At 42.4% G+C, this 26,296-nt stretch overlaps 1 protein-coding gene across 6 annotated transcripts in view; it reads right to left on the reverse strand.

Annotated features, from left to right (window-relative positions):
* The window catches only part of col25a1 (collagen type XXV alpha 1 chain), a 193,340-nt gene that overhangs the window by 125,016 nt on the left and 42,028 nt on the right, over positions 1-26,296 (reverse strand). The gene's annotated exons all lie outside the window — the stretch shown is intronic.

Genomic DNA, 26,296 nt, shown 5'->3' on the forward strand with positions numbered 1-26,296 from the left:
AATCCAGATGCTCCTGGCCTCAATAAGCATGCCCTCAATGAGGCTCGATGACAAGTGATGGCGCGGGGTCAATTTGTGCTTTTGATTCAGGTTTTTGGGCCTTTTCTGTGGTTATACTGTACTCATGAGAGGCGAATGAGGAAAACTCGTTTCGAGGTCCTTTCACAGGGTTGTTCATGGAGCACTCAAAGAATTATATACTCCTTAGGTTTCAGTAAAGGTCCTATCCCATATCCATGCTGACCAAATACGTCAAATTCGCTAAATGTCTGCTGATTATTTAAGCAGGCTAAGTCGGAAATATCAAAAATATGTCTGCATTACAGTATATCAAGATAATTAACCATTGTAAGACTTTCATAAACAAAGCTAAAAAAATAAGAGGTTCTTCTTTCCAAAATATACTGTAATCATGTTTGAGAACTTTACTAGGTTGTAAATGTCATGGTCAGATGCAGAAGTTGATTGCATTTAAGTATCTTTGAGGATGAAAGTTCGAAAAGAGTCCATTATGTTTCAAAACAAGCTTGTACATAGTTCCAAGACGTTCTGTGGGTTGAATATTGCCCTCAGAGTTATTAAATGTGGTTCTTTGGGAACATTTAAATGAAACAAAGTGCACTGAGGATACCTGCACCACTGAGGAACTAAACTTCTCATCTGCAGTTAATCGCGTGTGCACCGTAACTAGATTTGTGCATGTTACTTTCTATAACTAATCCATCTCTTGGAACGGCAGTTATTTTATGGCTTGAAATTAAATTAACATGCCCTTAAGTCAGTAGAATCACTTAAAGACTAAAGAAATGGGGAAAAAATTACCCTAAATCTTTTGAAGTGTCTCTCTTTGTACTCTATGAACAAGAGTAATCTGCAAAAATAGACAAGCTTGAGTTTTCAGGTTTCTTTCAAGACATTCTAGTCAAATGATCTTACTGTATTGACATATAATTTAGCTGGTTTGAAGAATTGCACCTTGTTTCATGAATCATGAAATGAGAAAATGTATCATAAATATCGCCAATGCAGTAAGATACATTTACTAGAATAGGAAGCCTGAAAAGTATGAATGCAAGTTCAATGATCACTCGGGGAAATGTCAATTTCTGTACAGAACTGAGACTACGTCTCTTTTTTTCTTCTTCTCAGAGAAGAGTAAAAGGAGGGATGTATATAGATTTTTCCAGCAAACCCCAAGGCCTTCGATCAGGAACAGAACATGTGTACTTCGAGGTGGCCCCCGGGAGCGTGACAGCAGGTACACTGACACACTACTGCTCTACAAAAGGCAAAAACAGCTCTTCTTTTGTGTTTTAAAGCTAAAAGGTCACATGTCTGGAATTAAGTAAAAGTTGCACCTATGGTTTAGAATTAAGCAAAAGTATGGAAGAAACTAATAACATATGTACTACAGTACCCATAAATATACCTACAAGGTACGCTATGACTTTTAAGGACGGGTTGCTGTGCACCCACTTTCATCACTGTGTAGCCAAACCCACAAAACCCCTTAGCTGTTCCTTTATGAGTTCAAATTTAATCAGACCGATCTGGAGGCTGCATTGTCCTTGTCACCTTTAATTTGTCACATATCGTCGGTTAGACTATCACTGGCATTATAGCCACATGATGAACCATATTCTGGGGGCGAACATTCAGTGAAGCCAATCTACAAGCTCGCAACGTGTCACATTGCAACGCGTTGTGAGCTTGTAAATTGGCTATTTTCGGCAAAGAGATTCTGTGTAGAGGCAAAAAAAGTACGGGCCTAGTATAGGGTTTAGTATAGACCCCCTGGGGTACCCAGGTCTACTAAAGAATCGCTTTAATAAGTTTGCTGGTACTGAACTTGTGCATTCCGTGATCGCAATGAGTGGCTTTATCAAGCAATAATTGGAGAACAAGACCCTGCAGCCATTGAAATATATTTTAAGCACAATTATCGGGGACTCCACTGTTGGACCGGAACATCTGCAAAGAATCAGATACAGTGTATTTTGGACAGCTCAGTTCGGCAGAATCTTTTTCCCCTTCATTATATCATTATAAATGGGATGATGGCCTCTTCTGCTCTTGAGTACAGTGTAATCATTGCTGATGAAATGAAATACTTTCCCGTCAGAAGCTTTTTACATCTTGGACATGTGTCTTAGAGTTGGGAATACAGGGTGGGGGAGGTTGGTTGGGTGGGGGGTTGGGGGACAGGGGGTCCAAGATGTCATTCGCTAAGACCACACAGAAAAGCGTGCCAAAAAAAGGTTGTCGGGTGAAGGTGAGATTCACGATTGTTTTGCACACACAAATACAACTGAGATTTACCTAAAATAGCAACGGAACGCAGACTGAACAACAGCTCAGCTTTGAAATGTGGCCTTCGACCTCGAACCGACAACTCCTCTTCCGCTAAACATACCAAGCGTGCGCACACACACACACACACACACACACACACACACACACACACACACACACACACACACACACACACACACACACACACACACACACACACACACACACACACACACACACACACACACACACACACACACACACACACACACACACACACAAACAGTGAACAGGTTGATCCTCTCCACCTGCTCCTTAAAATAAATAGAAATCCGTAATCTAAGATGGAATGCTACTTTAAGGTTTTACAGTATGTCCTGTGGCTCCCTGGCAGGTGCTGTCTGCAGGGCGGGAGGACGGGGGCTATTCGGGTTAATTGAATAGCCTCAGTGGAGACCACAAGGTAATAGGAAGCCATGGAAGTAAACGCTTGTGGCGCTACCCATGAGCGCCAGCTGAAAAGGCCCTGGTGGCTGCAGCTGATGCAGCCAGGCAGAGGAATGAACAGGCTAGCTAAAAGCGTCAAGCTGTTCAGTGACAGACTGATGCTATTTGGCTGTTAACAGGTCCCCAGCTGGTGTCTGGCGTATGCGTTAGCCTGGTAGCATGCCACTGTTTTGGTTTGCGGATGTGTGATAGCATGTGTGCGGCACGGATGCTGGCATGGAATTGCCAGAGGCCCCCCAACGCAGCCATAGCCCACCAGAATAAAAGACAAGGGCAGGCATTTATTTAGACAGCTTGCGTCTATAAGGACAGGGGGAATGCAGACCGCAAGCTCCAGGGCCACAGTGAAGTGATTGAGAGGGCCCGTTTGTACACAAAGTGCCCAGCACAGGGATAGGGTTACGTCAAGATTGGGGTCTCCCAAATGGCAGCAGCTTTGCCACTTTCCTGATGGAGTTTTTCATGGATTGAGTCAAGCTTTTGAGTTCCTATGAGGTACATGGAAAACATAGAACCCAATGGCTAGATAAAATACCAAATTTGCTGCAACATGCATTTAGAATAGAAGACATCTCATTGAATCTGCAGTATTAGACATTAACATATTAAATATAACACTTTTGAAACTGGTATAGGCCTGGTTCAGGTTTAACATGAAAACTATCCCCGCGGATCAGAAAAATGTGTCGACATGTTTGTCAAATTCCCAATGTCTGATTAGTATTTGCAAGTGGAGCTCTTGAAGACTTTGTCTTATGTGTCTGCAGCAAGCTGTGATTTCATAGTATATTACAGCGAGTCCAATTTCATGAACACACAAAGAGAAATATACGTGGGGGGGGGGGGGGTTCTGTTAAAGCACTTCTCCAGCAACGGGCCTTTCTTTCTCATCAACAAATGGGTGGGGTGGGGTGGGAGGGGTGAGGCATGTGGTTTTGGTTTACCTTCCAAGGCCTCCTGGGGTTGTAAGTACAGTTAGGGCTGTCACGATTATGACATTTTACTTGATGATTAATTGTTAAGTCGTTGAACATTGGAACATTATGAATACAAATTACATTTCTTTTTGGCTTTTAGGCTTCATAAAAAAATGATGTTGCACAGGGCAGATATGACAAATAACGTAAATATTTAATATCTTTATACTTAAAAAAAAACTTAAATAGTGGAAATAGCCGATCGATGCGACACGCTTTGAGCGTAGATCTGCCATTTCCATTGTTTTAGAAAATGTTTGGAAATATGTGGACATTTTCAACATGTTAACGATTATGAAGATTATGCAAAACATTATTGCGATTATCTCAAATAATTGCGATTCGGCGATTATGTAATAATTGTGACAGGCTTAAGTACAGTATCATTTAATGAATCACTTGAAGGTGACTTCAAATGAGAGCAGATGCCACCATGATGGCACCCCGCTGAGTTGGCTCCCACTGCGTTCATGAATCCCAAACAAGCGCCTGAGAGTGACAACTGCACCAGTCACTAATGAATGAAAGAACCATTTCACACTCTACTCCAGTGTTTCCCAAACAATGGGTCCGGACCCATGTGTCAAAAGAATTTCAAAAATCCCACCCCCCCCCTCCCAAATTCCATAAATCAAAAAAGAAAGTACAAAATAATGACAATAGCAGATCAGCAAGCTCACAATGTGTTGCGAGAGGATGTTTTCTGAGCATGTAGATTGTCTATTTTATACTATTAAAAGTGGCTTACATGGGTTAATTCATAATGGATTTTTTTTGTAAGTTTGGATCCCACAGAGACAGCTAATTCTTCTTTTGGGTCTCAAGCTGAAAAGTTTGGGAACCACTACTCTACTCTACTTCTTCACCCTCCCCCAATCTACTGTATTTCTGTGACAGCGTTATCAGTGATCAGCATTTGCAGCTGCAAAACTCATTCCACAGAGCTAATGCAAGGCGGTGGTAATTTACTGGCTGGCAGTTCTGACAAACAGTGCTTAATTTATTCATTCAGGCAAACAAATAAGGCTTTGATACAATGAGGGAAATAGAGCCCTGGAATGGTTCAGATTGCCAAGCAGCGGTGCTCTGTCTAGATCAGGTCTATTTATTATGCTCAGCCCACAAGGATTACACTCTGCAAGATTGCACAGCACAACTTCACAACAAACGAGTGAATGAGTGTTGTGCTTCATTACACCGAGGGAATACGTGTCAAACAAAGGGAATGTTGCAGGAAAATATTGTTCTGGCCATGCCACACAATTAATGTTATCATCGGCCTGTCCCCCTGCTAAGAGGAGTGTGACAGCGGTGCCTAATGACCGTTTTATTCTAAATTAAATCAATTACAGCCTTGACCGAAGGGAGTGGCAGCAGCTTCGCTTTAATAAAGGACCTCGACCTCAGTTTCTTTTCAGTTTACATTTATCTTATTTGAAGTGAGATAAGTCCTTGTGCATCAAGGTGCAGCCTCCAATTACTTTTGAAGCTCGTTTCAAAAGGACAACTGCTGACGATTCTGTGCTGAAAGCAAAACAATTATTGTTCTCTGTAGCCAAAGATTCTGCAAGCTTGACTGCTGCGCCACAAAGGCTTAAAAAATGGATGGGCTTCAGGAAGTGTCTGCTCCACTGACACTGAAAAATGAACTCTCCCATGTCGTGTTTACCGGTCTTGGCGACGGCTCCATTTTTGGGAGGTAGGCAAATTTATGTAAGGGACCTGAGTCCTGAAATTCAAGGGCAGAGAGCAGGAGGCGCACACTGTGTACTTCATGATGGGAATGAAAACAGTGCTGTTGTGCAAAAGTGTGAAATGGAAGCTGTGTTGAGATGTAATGTGTTTCTGCAAAGAAGATTGTACGGTATAAAGCTTTTATCACTGGTTCAGACCTACAGTGAATAACAAAATAGTACAGGGTGATAATTTATATTCATATATAGGGTTCTTTTTCATTGATTTGGTGAGCTATCATGATCAATGTGTGTATAGTGTTACCAGTAATCAGGGCATAATTGCTCCAGAATGCCAGCAGAATGTAACTAATTCATATTTATTGCTCACAATCATAATTATTCAGATTTTTCACATGTCATGTTTTTAATTTCATCCACACTTGAACTTAAAGTTACATGCAGTCAGGGCACTTTCTCTTACAAAACTACTGTAATGATCTGTTTGAGGGTTAGGGTATTGTACGGTATTGCAAGCATAAACATCATAAGCACTTTTTGGGGAAATTTGTAATACAATACTCTATGAAATTGGTTTGGTTGTTATAAAACATTAAATTACATTATAATACAGCTGCCACAGAAAGCGTTCAATCCCCTAAGTATTAGCACATTATGTACATAATAGTACAATATATGTCATGTTCTGATTGCAATCACCATAATGCAACCATTATGGGGTTATAATGGTCTTGCAATGGCTTGAAATGACATATGGATAACACTTTAGTGAGCAGCTTTTCCACATCTTTTCACGGGAGACACTTACATGAATTCTTGGCACAAATACTGTGCGGCACAAAATACTGTACCAAGAATTTGTCTTCAGGAGAGCCGAAATGTGTAAGCAGTGATGGAAGATTTTCTCATATTTCTTACTTAAGCAAAAGTATCAGTACCACAATGTACTCCATTACAAGTAAAAGTCTGGTATTCAGAATTTACTTGAGTAAAAGTACAAAAGTATTGTCATCAAAATAAACTTCAAGTACCAAAAGTAAAAAGTACAAATTATGCAGAATGTCCCATTTCAAGGCGGTGCATGCGACGCGTTGTTAGCTTGTAGATCAGCTATTTTCAAATAGCCGAAGTATATTTATGAATGTTTTGTGTGATTAATGAATGTTTGTAATAATAATCTAAATCTACAAAGTAACTAGTAACTAAACTTTTCCAATAATATTAGTGGAGTAAAAAGTACAATACTGTATTTGCCTCTGAGATGTAGTGGAGTAGAAGTAAATGTATTGAAAATTGGAAATACTCAAATAAAGCAAAAGATAACTAAACATTTTACTCAAGTACAGTACTTGAGTAAATGTACTTAGTTACTTTCCACCACTGTGTGAAAGCATTCTAGACAAATAATTCAATAATAAGCTTGATTCTGCACACTAAAATCTCAAGTGTTCATTTCACTCAGAGAGAGTAAAGATGAACCCCATTGGACCCTAACTGGTCTATTTACGTTCCATTCTTAGTCCAAACGATGAAAGGAGAGGGGCCGTCAATAGCGGACTTATTGTTTTCTTCATCAGTATGAGCATTCCTTCGGCAGGAATTTTGTCCACTGAGGGTTTTGTTTTTTGTTTTTTTGGGGGTTCTAATCAACCGCCAGTGGGATTGATGTGAGCCGACGAGGCCCGTGAGTTTGGACATTTGCCCCGTCTGCATGACTGCCCCTGTCTGGTAAATTGTGGGGCTGCTAATGAGTCAGCGCTGTCCCATCAAGATGAGAGGACGAGCAAGAAAAATGCATTTAGTGCAAGAATTTTCTCCCATTAACAGCGAGGTCACCCACCCAACCCCCACCCACCCCCGCCCCATGTTGACACTGGTGACATTTCTTTGACACAGCAGTTCATTCCTTATTGATAACACTGATGCTCTGATGAAATATGTAACCGGTGGATCACTTCCGAAAGGGGTTTCATCAAAGGGCTTAAAGGTAGGGCAACAGATAAGGGACAACTTCAGATTTCCATATACTTGTCCATATCTACACAACAAAATCAGTTGATTCTTTTCATAATTACTTAAAGGGGCAAAAAAATATATATTATATATAAATATTGCCCCCGAATACGTTTTAAACAGGTTGTAAGCCTAAAAAACATCCAGATATTTTTTCTCACAATCTGGCTGTCTGTCATTCCAAGCTTTTTCAGCTGCAATACCAAAGCGTCCTATTGGGCAGGGGGGAGCTACTGAGCAATTCTGTCTGGCCATCATCAATGCAAAATCAGGGCAAGTGACATCACTTGCCTTGCCATTCTGAAATGGCCTGTTCAGACACGCCCATTCAGGAAATCCATGAAATGAGCATGAATGACTGAATGTTAAAAAAAAAAAATTTGGGTACAAGAGACACTGGGGAGCCCAAAAAATACTAAAAAACTAAAAAAAAATGAAATTCATCGTGTAGCCCCTTTAAAACTAGTCCATACCTGGTCGACGCATCCACGGTGGGATATGCGCACATGATCTGGCAACCCGGGAGGCGACATTCTTTCCCACAAAAACGCGAATAAACAGCTGAGATTTAGCGATATTGAAAAACGGGCTTTGCAGTTCCGTGGGCATGGTAATGGTCAATGGATGTGTGCAAATTCAGATCAATTGCTCCAGCCACTGAGGAAAACCAAACAATTTTGGCCTCACCACCACTACACCATGCACCACTACAGAGGTTTGTCAAATTATAGGAGGATGAGAAGTTCTGAAGGTGACTGTACAGGTAGCAGAATAGAATTGCACAGTGATGACATTACGAGTGGAGGAAGCAGCTAGTTGTACATACTGTATTGACAGTACTTGGTACAATATTAACCTATAAATGTACATTGTACATTCAAAACTAGCTATATTTGCAATACCCTGAAAGCCTTTCTACAGTTAAACTCTCTGGCGTCTGGCATTTTGTTTTAAAATGCACATTTTCATTTGGTATGGCTGACTTGGTAGAATTAACTGTGATATATGTGTATGTATATATATATATATATATATATATATATATATATATATATATATATATATATATATATATATATATATGTATATATATATATATATATATATATATATATATATATATATATATATATATATATATATATATATTTTTTAATGGGTTAAAACTCAGAAGTAAAATTGAGGGGTAGGCCCTCATTTACAATGTATACAGATAATAAGTACATAACTTATACAATTGGGGTGGTTGTATTTTGTCTCCCTGCTCTTTTATTGAGACATTTAGATTGTGTCAAAGGTCAATTTATCCCACGAGCAAGCAGGCCGGCTCTATTAGCTCAATGATAAAATGTTCAGCACTTGAGCAGGAAACCCGGTTCAAATCCGGGGTAGAACAGGAAAGTTACATAGTGCTGCTTTAACCTTATCCTAGTGTACAACTGATTATTAGAACTGTCTGACAATCCGGCTCCATGGGATTCTACAGGCTTACACCTGCCAATGCCTGAATTAATAATTCCATTTCAGATGAGACCTCAAATGCTCAAAAAGGGAAATCTGGATTGAAGAGTTTCGATATTCCTAACCACTTTAACCCTGGCGTCCCTATTTTGGGCATGTCATTATAGATGAAATGACTTGAAAATGTTTGAAAATGTTCCAAACATTTTCGAAAACAGCACATCTACAAGCTCACAACGGCTCACATCGTGGCCCATTGTGGCCTTTTAAATCTGCTATTTCCAAAGAGATTTTTTTGTTTTACGAAATATTGGTGAAAAATGTTAGAAATTTTTTAAACATTATTGAAAATAGGGCTTAAGTGGCCAACAAACAAGGCACCACAAGGTACAGTATATAGTATACCACAGTATATAGTATACCACAGACAATCATGACACTAGAGAGGGAGTCAACAGCTCAAAACAATGGGGGGGTGGGGAAAGTTACTCATCATCGCAACATCCTAAGTTCTCCAAAGAAGCATCATGAGACACTGTGTATCATCGACGCATCACGGGGAGGTGACGTCGCTTTGAGGTGACAGAGAGGGGTGTGATTTGATGAGCCGAGACTCAGCCAGCTGCACTAGTGTGTCTGGCTGCTGCCACCTCTCCCAACGAGACTCCGTGTTCTCCCAGAAACAGAGCGGGGGAGACAGCCCTCCCGGTTCCTCCTCTTTGGAGCCGTCAGCTGTGCCTTGCTGTCAGCGGTGGTCTAATCGGGTGGGACAGGAGGCGCCTCAGGCTCCATGACGGTGCCGTGTGCAGGGAGGGACAGGCTATGACCAGCGTGGCTGGGCTGCCTATACCCGGCCAGCAGTCACCCATCTCAGGATCCAATTAAGAGATCATGGGGAGAAAAAGGGTGCTCTGGCAACATGAGGTGACAGCTTCATTAATGTGCACCGGCTCAATGCTGGCAGTTTGTATTGGAGCTTTATATAAGCTCCCACTTCCCACATGCTCCATCTCTGAGTTATCGAATGCCTGCTCATCAGCTGTGTGTGTGTGTGTGTGTGTGTGTGTGTGTGTGTGTGTGTGTGTGTGTGTGTGTGTGTGTGTGTGTGTGTGTGTGTGTGTGTGTGTGTGTGTGTGTGTTCGCCACGGATGAATTTAGGGATTTGTAGACTTGTTTCAAACAACACTTGCAGTTTGCCATCCCCTGTGACCGCAAATGACGCCCCTGCCCTGCCGATAGGCACCGCTTCAGCTCGCAGGAGTACCGTACATTATTTTGCGCTGATTCACTGATATTAAAACAAAATGTTATTCTCAATTATTCAAATAATCGCAAAAAGTAAATTGCAAAGAAGATAATTGGTAGTTGCAGCAGCCCTGGATTCTGCACAGATCAGCCAATCTCTACAACACAATCTGACAAGGTTTGTTATACTGTATGACATACTGTAAAGCAAACCATGATCTGCTGTGCTTTACTCAAACAGACCATTGTTTGGGGAAAGAAAAACAACTTCCTGCAGAGGGCCCCCTGGTAGCTTGGGGCCTGTTTCATTTGAAACCGTTGAAATGTACAGTATAGGTAGCTAAATCTGCCATGTGTGAGTCTGTCTGTCAGTCTGTCTGTCTGTCTGTCTGTCTGTGTTTTGATTAGTAGACCTTTATTCTGTAAATCCTGTGTGGGAAATTCAGTGTTCAAGTTTTACCCAGCAGATGGCTGTCCGATGGTCATGATAAGCAGTTAGGGGTTAAGTGTCTTGCTCAGGGACACATTAGAGGCCAGGAGGCGAACCGGTGGCCTTCTGAATACCAGACGGCCTCTCTACCACTAAGCTACGGCCACGTGTGCGTGCGTGTGTATGCCTGAATGTATTATCAAGTAAACCACACAGTCTAAAGTTTTGGCAAACAATACTCCATTAAATCCAATTTCCACTATGCTTCCTCCAAAACTTAAGCACTGCATATGGAAAACAACTTGAAAATGAACATTCCGGATCTTAGAGGCTAATACTATTGATCACTAATCAGGGCCCTTCCACAGTACATAGAAACTCTTCATGCTGTTGTTTTCGTTTTCCCAGGGACGGGCGCCAGCCTCGCACTGACATTCGTTAGCCGTCCAAGCGACGAACGGAACCAGATCCTGGCTAAATCACATGCAAGCACAGTCAGACATCTCTATTTCTAATTCTCTGTATTACTCCAGCTTGTAGAATTAAGTGGAATGGCTTTTGCGGTGTGCAAAGTCAACAAGAAGATGAGGCTTGGCAAGCTACACAGGAGCTAACACATCACAAAAGTCATTCTTAACCAGTTTCACTTCCTCAAGTGACACTATAGACCCTTTGATGCCATGTTGTAGAACACACTATTAACATCACAAAGCACCAGACCTCCTTGCAACTTCGAGTGACTAAAATAAGAGTACAAATTTATTTTTTCCTCTTGGGGATAGAGCAAGTGCAGCATAAACCCAGCAATCATGTGGCAGAAAGTTTAGCGTTTACAGTGGTTATTATAACTCTATACATCCAAGTAATTGAACTTCAAACAAGTTACCGCTGTAGAGCACATCGAAGGTGCCTGAAAATGTATTTAATCATGCTCCTGAGGCATGGCTAAAACATCTACAGGACGGAGCTAGGCAGGGCATGTGAGGTGAGGTGAGATAGGGCAGAGAAATGCAGAGCTGGGGGAAGTGAACTCCCTTCGCTTAGTGCAAAGCAAGCTCCCGTCCTGCTGACATGGCCCTGCTGACACTTCTCCGTGTGACAGAGTTGAGTCTTTCACTATGTTTTTCATTAACCCAATCTGACCTGAGGCCGACAAATGTCTTCTAAATCCTAACAGTTTTCTGAAAGACTTATGTTTCTATATCAGTGGTTCTCAAACTTTTAATGTCAAGGACCCCCAAAATGATGTGTATTTTTACCGCCGACCCCCATCTCAAAATATTTTGAATTCACAGTGCAAAGGACTTTTGATGATATTTAATAGCATTCTCAAGATTCGAGAGCAAGATTAAAGAGGGTTTTATTTGTCACTCCCTCATACAGACAGGTACAAGCAGGTGTGGCATTTTCCGCAAGACTGTGCTAACAACAACAATGCAATATAAAAAAAACAAGATAATACTGGAAGTATAAAAAAAATAGAAGGAAGATAAAAAATAAAGTTGGCAATAGTATGTAAACCACTTTAGTAGCAATGGGAAGATGGGGATTTAGTATCTTGATTTAGAGAATGTGCAGTATCTCTCTCTCTCTCTCTCTCTCTCTCTCTCTCTCTCTCTAGGATAGGGACAGACAGACAGACAGACAGATATTCCATGAAAATAAAACTATGGGGCTTTTTTTTCTTCTCCCCCTCCAAGTAGAGCATCCTATACAATGGACTCAGTGGCAGATAGAATGGAGAGAATATAAATGACCACATTTATGTTTCTTATTTATGCTAGCTGCCTTGCAGCTCAGCTGTATTACCAGCAAGGGGCTGAGTCACGTGAGCACAGATGAGGACAGCAATGAAACATTGATGGAGTTAAAGGTTAATTATCTTTCTCTGGGAGACTTTGGATGACTAATTCATATGGAATACAGTACATGCTGGAGGAGTATTACTGTGTGTCCCTTTTGAAGGAGAAGGGGTAGTTAAAGCTCTATATTGTGAAAGCAATCATTGATATTGAGTGTTTGTTCTGGGGGTCTCCCTGTCTTTTCAGCTCTTTAATAAACAGAAAATACCTTTTCAGGCGGGTTGCCAATTTCAACCAATGAGGAAAGTGTACCCATTTATCACCCTCAATTTTATGGTGTTCCAGTTTCAGGTACCCGTTTCTGTCTTTCTCCCTTTTGTGCCCATATAAGGAGATCTCTGTATCTGTCTGCCCATGTCCCTTTTATGCCCATAATGTGGAGATCCCTGATGTCATCAGTACTGTATATGCCCTTATATGGGCATATCAGTCGCATCGGCGGTTCTGGACAACCGGATCTCTGTAAATGCCTATATAGCCATATCGGTCGGATTGGCGGTAAAAGGTTAAATAAAATAAAATAAAAAATGTATTCCTATTAGTGATGTGCGGGTCGGGTTTTTTCATGACCCGCCCCGCCCCAACCCGCCACGGAACCCAACCCGCCTCAACCCGCCCCGCGAACCCATATACAAATCTATGGCTCAACCCGCCCCGCGACCCGCTGTGGGAATATATATATATATATTATATAGCGCTCTTTTAAGTACCCAAAGTCGCTTTAAATCTCTACAGTATAGCACAACATTGTCATGGGCTAAATAAACAAGCATGTTGTTCAAAATAGTTTTTTTTAATTGCTCAGAAAAGGTTGAACCCTTGCTCTAAAGCAGTGATCACTAGCAGAATATAGAACTATCTAACACTTATTTTACTGTTACTTTTACTATATCTACTTATATAATTGGGGAGTGACTTCCGCCCCCCCGCTGACGCTATACCCACAGCTCTGTTGTCGAGTAAACACAACACCGACACACCAAATCTCGCCACCACAGTAGCCACGGCGTGCGCGCTCAATTTACGGGTGGCGTAGGGCACCTCTCATTGCTCACTACATATTTTCCACCTCGCAACATAATAAATTCTACTCACCACATTTCGGCCACAACGGAAGGGGAAACAGCTTCGTACCGTTTACCGTGCGCACCACCGACACCGAACGCCGACGGGTTTCGCCGAAACAACACGAAGGGCCGCTATTGAAACTCTGCAGCTCTCTGCGTCGCCAGAAGAACAACAACAGAAGCGGCTCCTTCACCTCCCCTTCACCGTGTCTTCTGCTTCCACGCTCAATTCAGGTGACTACAATGCAAATACATTCACGCTCAACCTCACAAACACAAGCTTCTCCGTTTAGTGTTTCATTAGCGCGAGCGTGGAAAACAACAACAGCGCGTTGGGTTGCTGCATCTGGTAAACACACCAGGCTAGGTTCATGACACCAAAGGAATCGACAGTGATGTCATCATTATGCAACCCGGAAGTACAAATACCAAGGATACGTCAGTGATGTCAGTCGGGATGCCAGTCGGGATGCCAGGTTTTCAAAAACAAGCGACAGAAACAAGCAAGGACGTTCATGAAAAAACAAAAGCCCCAAAATAAGCGCGCCAGAGCCCCGTGCGCGGCTAGCGGGGCGGCCGCCCGTAGACCTCTAGTATATATACAATTGGCAAAGTGGATGTGTGCGTGTTTGTCTGTTTCGTGTTTGTCAGTTGCATGTTAGGTTTCGCTTTTGGTTTGCATGTTGCAGTTAGGTTTCGCTTTCGTTTTGCGCGTTGCCAAATCATGTGCGAGAAACAAGCACCGGTGTTGCAAGGAACGTCTATACGCTCTTCTGTCTCTGTCTCCGATGTGCGGGCCAGGCTACTAGACGGGACGGCCTGTTAGAACAAATAATTATTTAGCAATATACTGCATATGCAATACTGTTGCCATGGAAAGACCTCATATGACTGCATGGCATGAATTAAAACGCTCAAATCTCTACTTTACTATCATGAACAAAAAAATAAAAATGCTGATACAGTACAATGCTGTCTAGATTTCAGGTTTGTCAAGCCAGAGCCTTATCGTCCCATTTCCAAGACATACTATACCTTACAGTCTAAGTTATAGTATGTCTGTGTAATGCTTATACAGTAACCTTTCCTTTGGTTGAACATGTTGTTGTTGGAAGAAATAACATTACACATTTAGGGACGCTAAACGCACTCGAGCACGCACGCACACACACACACACACACACACACACACACACACACACACACACACACACACACACACACACACACACACACACACACACACACACACACACACACACACACACACACACACACACACACACACACACACACACACACACACACACACACCTCGCCTTCTCTCGTCATCTTAAAAATAACCTGTACTACGGGAGCACCTGACACGACAACTGCGTGTGATGGGAGGCTGAGGCATGCCGAGAGCGGGTCCAGTATGTCAGCGGTGGCAGAGGCGCCTCCCGTTTCAAAGCCCCAGGAGCCGATGGCTCGTTGCGCCCGCCAAGGCTATCCGAGAGAGTTGACATTTGACCTCATCGCCCACACCCCTGATCACGTCCCGCTGCGCGCAGGCTTTCATGTGCCCGTACCCTCTAACCCTGACACCCCGACCCCGTCTTTAAAGTGACAAACGCAGTGTCGATTTACAGCGTTCCTCAACTGAGAGCAAACCAGCAATTTGACAACAAAATGAAGATATGTCTCCTTCAAGGGATTACACTGGCGAAGTGGCAATGCTGGACTGGAACTTTCTCAAGCGTTGAAGGATTATTTGCTACATGGGAAATTTTGGATTAGATGGACATACTGTATATAGATCTAATGTGAATGTTTACCCATTATCCATCTTCCTGTTTCCTGTCTCTCTTTACTGTGGACTATCAATAAAGAAGGGGGAAAAAAACATAAAAATATCTTTAAAAGAGGAGAAAAAGAATCACAGAAACAATATAATAAATTCCTATCTTCACAATTTCTGTGTCTTTTTTACAACTGACAAACACCGAAAAAACTAAAACAAAAATATGTATTTTTTAATCCCCCTCTCAACAGAGACACAGGGGTTGTTGTAACCTTGGCCTCGTTGCACCAACAATTCCACCTCTAGCCTCACTAGCGAATGCATGAGTCAGTGAGTGCCAAGAGTAACACTTGATGCCAGCAGCATGCCATGCCCAACCTGGGCCGGAGGGGCCTGTTACAGGGTTCCCTCACGGCTCCTCCTCACTGATTTACTGCCCACGACGGAGATGCAATGTGTGCCCCAGCCCAACAGGTGGCATCGATTATAACCACCAATCACCAGTGCACAATGCCAGAATTGCTCAAGCAGAGGAGCCACGAGTGAGGGCAAGGCATATTTAGTCAGGGTACAGTATGACATGTACAATAAAGATTACGATGAACTGCTGGAGTATCAAAACACACAGCATTTGTAATGTACTGTAGTGATCCCTGAGGGGAAATTACTTTTTTGCGTTTGACCCAGTAATGTGCTGATCCAAGTGAGCACACAGATGAGCAAACTTCAGTGTCTTGCTCAGAACCACCTCGACACGAGACCTGAAGGAAACGAGGATCGAACCATAGGTCTTCCGATTTCCCAGATGGCCACTCTACCTACTGTGCCACTGCCACCCACTGCTGCGTAGTTGAGAGTGCACTTGTAGCCTTCTAGCCGAATTGCATTATCAGCGTGCAGTACCCCAAAGATCTTACCCGATGTTTATCCTCTTATCTTTATCACAGAGATGAGACAGAAGGGAAGTGAAGTGAGTGGAACCTCTACCTACTTCCCTTTCTATCTGCCTCACTCCACATACGGTACGGGGAAATGGATGAAAGGGCCATGGAGTTACGCTGGGACAAATGTATTCACCTGACAGGAAAACAATGGTAAGATGGCTGAGAAGAGTGATACAGAAAAGGAGAAATGGGAGATTCAGAAGATTTTATGTAATCAGAGCAAAACAGAGAATCGGAATTTTGCATGAGACGTGGTTTTGTAATAACCCAAGTTGTTTTTTTATTTTGCACGTCTGCCATGCAGACTTTTAACTACATATTTTGTACTTTTCATTAGTTTGGAGAGAACGAATGGACTTTATTCATCATGAAAGGTTCGTGAACGTTTCCCCATCTCCACATCCAGAGCAATAGCCTAGCGGTGCAATACTTATTGCATATGAGGGCATAACGTGGGCGAATGAACAGCTTAAATGGGGATCATACAGCATTACGCTTATCCCCAATGTAATGACCATATCAAGAGGATTGATGAGATTATGTTCTGAATAACGTTATCCCAGTCAGTGTGCTTCGCTGGTGCCTTGGCTGGTTGGCAGAACATGGCAATTAAGTGCCCAAGATTATACTTTTTTTTTATCCCTCAGTCTCATCAGCATTAAAGTATTATTGTCACAACCCATTATCGTCCTCCACAACAGTTCAATCCAACGTTATGGCCTAAATGCGAGTACACATTATATTGTGGGCTGAAATGTTTGCAGGCAAATGTGCATTTGTTTTGAGTGGAGCCTACATGCTGACATACTTACTGCAAGATGGAAACAGAAGCCACTTTTATAAAGAGATTTCACAATAGTGGCGCAAAGAAGATCCATCATTAAGATCATTTATGCCAGCTTTGCTTTTTTACACAGAACCAAACAAAGCCGCCATGTGTGCTTTTACATGGTATGCCGGCGTTCTGGAATCGGGCGGCTTTGTTTGGTACTAGCATTAATGACGGATCTTCTTTAAGCCACTATTATTGCAGGATCTCCGTGTAGAAGTGCCCTGCTGTAGTGCATCCTGATTGAGCCCTATTTAAGATGAAGTGTAAATTGCCGGTTATGCATACAGGCTTTGGAGTCTAGCATGAACTCAGGAAGAGCAACCTCTTCAATGTAAAAAAAAAGCTGCAAAAAAAGCTGCATAAAAGTGCGGGATCCTTGCCTCTTCAAAGCCTTGTTCAGTGATTCCACTGGGGACTTAGTGGCCTTTGATCTGAATTACAGTGTTTGTTTGCATTGCATATTCAGTTCTATAATGGCTGTGCACTGCACGGTATTTCAGCTCCCTGTTAGTTGCACTGATGGTAATGAAGTGGTACACTTCCAAAAAATTGAACCGCAACGTCTGTTACTACAACATGTTCATGTCATGTACAATTTCTTTGATCCGCTAAGACACCGCATATTGTTAGGAATCAACACATCCCTCCAGCTTTGGAAAGGGGCGGGAATGTGGTGAATGATGTCACTGTCTGGAAAAACGTCATTAGTTGGAAGTGCTAATAATTAACGTGGCACGTACCTGAACCGTAGCAATCCAAGACAAGCAATTGATTTCCCAGGCCACAGTATCAGGAGGATGGAGTGAGAGAGAGAACAAGAGAGAGAGAGAGAGAGAGAGAGGTAGGGACACGGTTAATATTTTCACAAGGCCCAGAACATTTTCATTTCATGGCAAAGCAGCTGTGAAATCATGCAAATACTGCCTTCTGAACTGGACCAGAAAGTGTGTCAGCAAAACCGTCAATCAAACGTAAACACACAGCATTCCCTAGCTGTCAACAAAGTTCAAATGCACGCACCGTTCATACTAGCCACATGGTGCATGCTGGGCCAGTGCTCTATCTCCCTCAGTTGTGCGTTTCCAGACGGAGAGAAGAAACAAGGATTCACCATATACCGTAGCTACTGGGAAGAAAAACGAATCCTTGGCTCCATCTGAGTCTCACTGTGCACCACAGCTAGTCACACTTTGACAGTTCCTGAATATTGTCACGAATAGACGAGGCCCACGTACACGAGGACGTCTTCCAAGTTAAATATCTGTGGTTCTCTCTTCGCTACACGTCTGCAAACAGTTGGGGTGGGGGCCAGACAGAGTATATATGTGTGTATGGTATATATATACAGTATATATACACACACACACACACACACACACACACACACACACACACACACACACACACACACACACACACACACACACACACACACACACACACACACACACACACACACACTACAGTTTATACCTACTTCGGGATATATTACCTGACTAGAAAAGAAAAAACCTATGACCAGATGTTTTTACTGACACTTTTTTAACAAGTTGGCAAGGCCATATATCTTTACTGTTGACAGCATGCATAAACAGTCTGATTAAACACAAACAATCCCACAATTCCCTCTGAGGAGTGCCAGACCTACAGTACATGTCTGAGGACGGGATGTCTTCCACATTAGATTGATACTTTCCTTTCCATTCAGCTCGGGACATCTGAGCTTCCTCATTGGTTGAGATCACTCAGTACCTGACAGACTAAGTCTTTGGCTGTCCTCGATTTACACTCTCCACAAGTCTATTCGTTTTGCGTGCTTGTGCCGCACTTATGCCTTGTTCATTTGTTGTAGTGCCAACAAGCCCTCTGATTGTTGTTTATCCCTGCACGGTTCGTCTTTGTATAATCGGTTTTGCGAGGCAGACCAAACGTGCAGTACATGCATAGCCACAATATACTGTATCTTCCACCCATGGCGCTTTCCACTGGGCCGAGCAGAGGTGATAAATTCTCATCGCGCTGTCATGAATGTATAGCCCCTCTGCAAGACCAGCTGTCCATGTGCTGATCTATACTTATGCTTTTGTGCAGAGCGAGGGCCGATGTCTGTGGCATGTCTCAATAAATCTATGCATGATTATGTGGCTGGCCAGTCAAAGTTAAGAGACTGGCATTGTTGCCAGGAGGACGACAGCAAAGAAGATGGTGGCTTCGTGGATTCAAAGCTAATGCTCTTGACTTTTCAGTCAATCGTTCGCCCCTGAAAATTAACGCAGGATTTTGGTGATTTATGTTCAATGTTGGACAACAGACTCCATTGCTAAGTGGTCTTGGCAGGAATCAGAGCGTGCATTTTTGCACTCGCGGTATATGAGTTTTCATCGAGTGAGAAATACAGGTATTTAATGAGCCGTTTGGAGATATAGATCCTCTCTCTCAACCTCCATTTGAACCAGTGCCTCGGAAGAGTTGTAGCCAGTGTAAACACGCAAAAAGAAAATACATAAATAAATAACTAAAATTCATGCACTTTTCAAGACCCAGTTAGCATGACGGTACTTTTGCATTACATTACAAGTATTCACATGTCTCACTTCATGTGCAGATGTGCCAGATGACTTTGAGGAGTACCATAAATCTGAGGGCTGGCTCGAAAACACTTTTCTTGTATTCATGACCAGTAACCTGCTGTGTGCTTCCCTTGCAAAGGAGTCCAATGCCGTTTCCAAGCTCCAGGGTGCAAGTGGTTCTGCACTGTATCTCCTTTTAATTTAGCTGGTTTGTGGTAATATGCTATGTTAATGACACATCGAGCCAGAGTGTGTGACACTCTTTTCCTACTCTACTGTCTTGACTCTGACCTGATTTCTCCTCACCCCTTTCCTGTCTGATTTACACAAGGCTATCGGAACCAAGAGCCTCACAGAAAATGGGCAAGAGTGTATTGTAATGTGATAATCACACTGCATACATTTGTAAGTGCACCCATGTCCTAAATACTGCAAACAACACAAATGGTAACTAGGAATGCATGCCCCACCTGTTTATGCAATACACGTTGTACTTGTTGTCAGAGCACCCGTTGCATCCGTTCCCCAGTGCGGTACCCTCCACTCTCTGAGTGGACTGCCTCTTGGTCTGGTGTTGTAAATGTGAACCTAGGATTTATTCGGTACAAAATGTATTGTCCAATGAGAGTCGGAGGTGGGGGGTGGGGATCCCTTAGGATTGGTTTGGGGAAATTCTAATCCCCTCCCCCTTGTAATCGCCTACACTGGAGCCAATGTCAGACTGAAGCTCCACACAGCTTCAGTCTGATAATCAGGCTAGTACCCTATACCATACGACCGATCGGCTAAATACGGATACAAGAATCCCTGATGTCAAGAACTGCCGTCGTCGTGTTGATCGTTTCATACACTAATGGAATTCCATTGTACACGTTACCAACTATACTGATGAAGTGGAATCAGAGAAGTCAACGCCTACTGCCCCCCACAGACACAGAGATTCGGTACGTCCTCCACAGACTTTTGGAGGACAGACAGATGCAAACATCTGTGTTTTATTGGTTGTCAGAAACCGTTGTCACTTGGCGTGGCACTACCCTGGGTCATCTGGGACACACAGGCCTAGTTTGAGGTCAATCAGTCGGACGGCGCCCGAGTTATGCCCGGGACAGACAGATACACAGACAGACACACAGAGATTTTATGAATTTATAGATAGATAGTTGCTATTTATTGCTAGCCTTGTTCTTCATACTGCACGTCGAGTTTCCACCTAAACATACAGTACAACTTGTTGTTTTAACAATCTACTCAACAACACATACTTACATACTGGCACAGCTTGTTTATGAGACACTTGAATTAAGCACTGAACTGCTGGTGAACTTCTGTCATGCGGTGCATGAGCCAACTATTAGTTTGTGGTTCCATTTAAGGGATGAAATATGACCAAAAGGTCCACCAGTGCTGGCTATATTGTGTATGGTGCAAGAGGCAGAGCAAAAAGGGTCCTACAGAAATAAACTCCATGGATTCATGTATTTAATAGCCATTGCAGAATCCAGATGAGTGTGGTTTAGCTTTTTACTTTGGGGGGGGGTGCAAAGAGAGAAACCCTGCACACGCACACATCCCATGAGAGATCGGTCCGTTTTAAATGCAATTTAACATAAATCATTTCACATACAATGCATTACAATTCATTTGACAGTCCACTGGCTGAATTCTGTAAATAAACACAAGGCTGTCTCTTTCCCTAGATGTCATTATAATTGTGTTTGACAGAAGGCTACCAAAAGAGTGTCCTTGATCATAAGCTGTCGGCTTGCCTGTCACTTAACCACTTTAACCCTTATTTTGGGCATGTCATTATAGGCGAACATTTTTGAAATCTTTTGAAAATATGACATGGGGAACTTGAAATTAACATTCATACACAGAGAAAAAATAAAGTCTAACTCAATTGCGTCTTTAATCTCCACAAATCCAGTTCTCTCTCAGTAAACGAGTTCCAAAATCTGTCCAACGATTCAGATCCTTGGGGTCTCGCTCCAAAGTCTCGCGTCTGTGCAACAAGCTCCCCCCAAACTAAGGAGGCTTTCATCACCCTTCGGTGAAGGAGGCTGTAATTGGAGTGCCCTCTGCCTTTGCTCTTAAACCCACAGAGTTAATGCCATGATTATACGACTTTGATTTACATCCCAGTCTTCCCTCATTACCCACAGTCCCGCCCAACATGGGGCTGAGGCTGCAGCCGCTGCAAAGTCGTCTGCCCTGATCGGTGTGGGAATGTCCTCTAAGGCGGTTAGACAGCTCCATCGCAGGATAATCCTGCAGATGTAGACATTGAAGAAGACCCACTTTTTACTGCATGGTTGGGTGAAACTAATGCACCATGTTTTTACTGCGTCCACAAGGAAAATGTTCCCAAGGCTGTTGCAGGTCGATTTTTACACCTTCAGAGTTAACCACTGCACTTTAGCCCTAGTTTATACTAAATTTCGAAACATTTTGGAAAATGTGGAAATTGACCTCTACGTTACAATGGCCACCACGGTGAGTTGTCTCAACGGGCTGATCAATCTGGACAGCCGAGGAAAGGATAAACAAGGGCTTTGTGGAGTTGGTCGTAAACGATTCATATCCTCAGTAAAGTACGTTCCACTCTGGTGGCCCACTTCATACCACTTTCTCATATTTTCATAAATCAGTAGTAAAACAAGCAGGGTGGACTGGATGAAGAGAGAAAGAAAGTAAGAGTCAAGAGAATGAGGGCGGACACCCACAAGGGGCACAGCTGTCTGTGAGATTGCTCCAATGTGTGAGCTCAGGAGAAAGAATCCTTTTGTTTCCATGCGGTTTGCCACTGCTGCGCCGTGGACTTTCATCTGCAGGGGCTCAGACAAAAGGCCCCATCCATGTCAGATGGGGCACAAACCTCAGGAAGCGCGTGCAGGACTGCTGATGAGCGGCGAGAAGAGAAAGCATAAACATGTTCCGGGAAGAGCATTAATACAAAAGAAGCCGGTAGCCGTGCAGATACTGCGTTGTCGCCATCACAATGAACCTGGTTCGATTCTGTGTTACATGAACCCTCACAATCACAGTCCTTAGCTTCATGTCTCTCTACATTGTCCTGGTTGAATAGAAGCAGAGAGCAGAAAATTGCATAAAAGTTATCTTGAACATTTATATTTTTTAAATAGAAAATGCGCTCATAATGACAGCACATTCATGACAGCACATTCATGACAGCTAATTATCATCATGTCACTGTTCTACAATTAGCTACACAGCTATAATATAGAATTGCAGGAAGCCCTACCTGGAACCAAACTTAACCCTGCAATGACTGGGGTTTGCAAAAAATGAGCATATTTAGAATTTTCTGATACATTACCAGATAAGCTGCAAAAAATGAGCATATTTATAATTTTCTGATACATTACCAGATAAGCTGTAACGGTCCCTTTATGACCTTAGTTGTAATGGAAGTGCTCTTGCTTTAAAGACACGAGTGACTTTGTGACTTGGAGACACTTCACTGAACATCCCCGCAATGATCCCTCCATTGATCATTCCCTATGTTTGAACTATGCGATGCCTTCCCATCAAAGTTAAATCAGCGCTCTGACATGATGCTTCGGAAAGAGACACTTTAGGAGCCAGAAAATGTGTTTGACTACTAAAACAAGAGATCAAATGAGATTTTGACAGACTTTTTCAATGTTGTTGCAGGCAAATGCTTAATAGAAGACCTCCAACACAGCGAATAGAGTTGCAAAGTTCACAGTGATTCTCCAATGCTCAGACTGTGAATGTATACTCGCCATTGTTTCCATCTGACAGAAAACATGACTGTTTGACCACAAATGCCAAAGGGCAACATTTGTAACTTTTATGAGCTGTACCACTGATTCATTTGAGGTGGGGGTGAGTGTGTGTGTGTGTGTGTGTGTGTGTGTGTGTGTGTGTGTGTGTGTGTGTGTGTGTGTGTGTGTGTGTGTGTGTGTGTGTGTGTGTGTGTGTGTGTGTGTGTGTGTGTGTGTGTGTATGTGTGTGTGCGTGCACGTGCACGTGCACGTGCGTGCGTGCGTGCATGCGTGTGTCCATGCAATTATTCTTATATAAAATGCCAGGTGTAACTAAAACAGATGCCTCGGAGAAAAAAACAGAGGAAAAATAATGTCAGTTAAGTTTATAACTCACAGTTGTTTGTCAGAATATACACTCAGGAGAGCTGGTAGTAGGCCTCTGGAAAAGGTTATTGTTAAATAAAGCAATAATGGCAATTGAAATAATTCCCCCAAATGATAATTCCATTTAAACAAAATAATGTAAAGGCAATTATTCTATTGGTTCAAAAAGTGCACTTGTACAGTACACTTATTTTAGAGTTTTGCTACCGACATCCTTACATTGGTTTAAGTTTTAAATCTTAAATTCATATTTTACTGCTACTGTAAAGTTTGTTGCAGTCTAGCTCTAGCCCCATGTCAGGCCTTAAAAAAAACATTGTATTAGGCCTTAATTGTGATTTTTGTATTGAATTTTTGTCAAATATTAATTAATCTTTTAATTTCTATCTCTTTATTAATCTTCATCCCCTCATTAAATCTCAGTGCTATGACGTTTTGATTCCATTTCATGTGGTTATTGCTTGCTATACAGCAGCTACGTCACTGCATTAGCCTTCCTTGAAGCTCTGCTTTCAGTTTGAGAGAGAGGCCATCTTAAGTAAATCACCCATCCAACTGCAATGATGCACTTGGAATTAATTTCATAATAGGATGCTGCGAGATGTCGGTTTCCCACAGAGCATTGCTTAAAAGTTCCCTGGTTGGCAGTCAGAAGGGGGAAGGGAGGCCACCAGATGTTGGCTGATGCCTGTTGAGGATGAGTCTTTTAAGTACGGAACGTCCTTCTGCCCCGTCACTGAACTGAAGAACAGCAGCACAGACTTTTTACCCCTTCAGACGTTTGCATTACAGGGAAAACACACAAACATCAGCAGAAGACGCTGACCCCACTGAAACCCGTCGAGAGAGCAGTGTTGATTACAGCCCTGCGGTTACAGTATGTTGATCTCTAAGAAGCAGACGTTTTAAATGGAATAATTTAAATAATGCATTGATGATGATGATGATTTTGCATTGAAATTAAGTCCTACATAGCTAGCTAGCTAGCTCACAAGTTACAACACATCGTGAGCTTATAGATTGGCGATCTTCGCCATGCACATGACACATCGTACGATGAATAATAAATCAGGCTTAAGTGGTTAATGTACAATGAAGGATTAATGAATGAGAAAATTGCATGGAATAGAAGAATATATGCCATGCAACTCACAAGTGGGCTCATACTGTACTCTCTCTGTGTCTCTCTCTTCTTTTCAAGTAGCAGTCACATAAATGCTATCATAATGACTTTCTTATGGGCTTCGCAGGCATGGACAAGCTGATATAAGCATGGTCTTAAGTTTCCACTATGGTCTGAAGGGACACTTAAACAACTAGATGGGTATCAGAGTCTGTGACTGCTTTAGGGAAGGCAATTGCCTCCACAAGGGAGTGCTTCTGCAGGAACATTCCTGGCACAGAGAATGATTCTGTTTATTATCTTTCCTGTGCACTTGTCGAGCATCCACTTGTGTGGCCCTGGTGCCTTCTGGTTGTGTGAAAATAAACAAATGTCTTGCAAGGGAACATTGGCAAGTGCCTGGCTGCCTTTGTCTCCCTCTAAAAAAAGAGTGCTGTGCTAACAGCAGTCATTCCATTTTCTTGACCACCAGAAGTATGGAGGAAATACTGTGCACTAGATTGCAGACAATTATGTTTTTCTTCCAGTTTCATCGGAAAACATTTCCACCAAGTGTTCACAGTATGCATGGTCCTCCTCCATTTACAAATGAGCTGTCGAGGGACTGTAAAAAAAAATTGAAATTCTCATTCATGTGATAGAGAAAGCGACTCTGTCACAAGCTCTCACTTGCAAAAACAAACCAAAGAATATGGCTGCAAAGCCGCGATTCCGGGTTTGAAGCCAACATGGACTGTTAGTCAAGTCTGCCGGGTGACGCCCTTTTTCATCTACTGTTATAATTCAAAAACATTTTGGGAGACATGTTTCAACAGCTTAATTAAACATATCCACCTGTTTTGTGATGAAAAGCTGGTGACTTTGGTCTATTGGTGTGTTGAGCCACACCATTTTGAATTTCACTAGGCAATATTTTCACAACTAAATAAGATATCAACAAACTGTATCTGTATGTCAGTTTTGATAAGCTTGGTCTAATGATGATATAACATTTGGTAGCATTTGGACCTACGGACGGTACAGGGTTTAGAGGAGATGACAAACAAATGTTTTCCAATACAGAACATCTCGCAGACTAGTAGTTCTTGAGGCACATTTGTAGAATGAGGATATATGTTTGTGCATAGCAGGTTTCGTATCAATCTGACTCACAGCATATGAGTTATGACTTTTCAAACACAAAAAATGTTTGACCTTTAATAATAGCACTGATTGAGGTCATATGTGAAAATGTCATTTCTATCATTTACGACAGGACTTTGCAAAACTGCAACAGGAGAAAAATAAGCACAACAAATAGGGTTTCAGCCCTTTGGGCTTGAACCCCTAATAAAAGCCCTTTCAACAAATCAAATGA

Source organism: Gymnoscopelus microlampas (genome assembly GCF_963454915.1).
Source record: "Gymnoscopelus microlampas genome assembly, chromosome: 19".
Classification (NCBI taxonomy): Eukaryota; Metazoa; Chordata; class Actinopteri; order Myctophiformes; family Myctophidae; genus Gymnoscopelus; species Gymnoscopelus microlampas.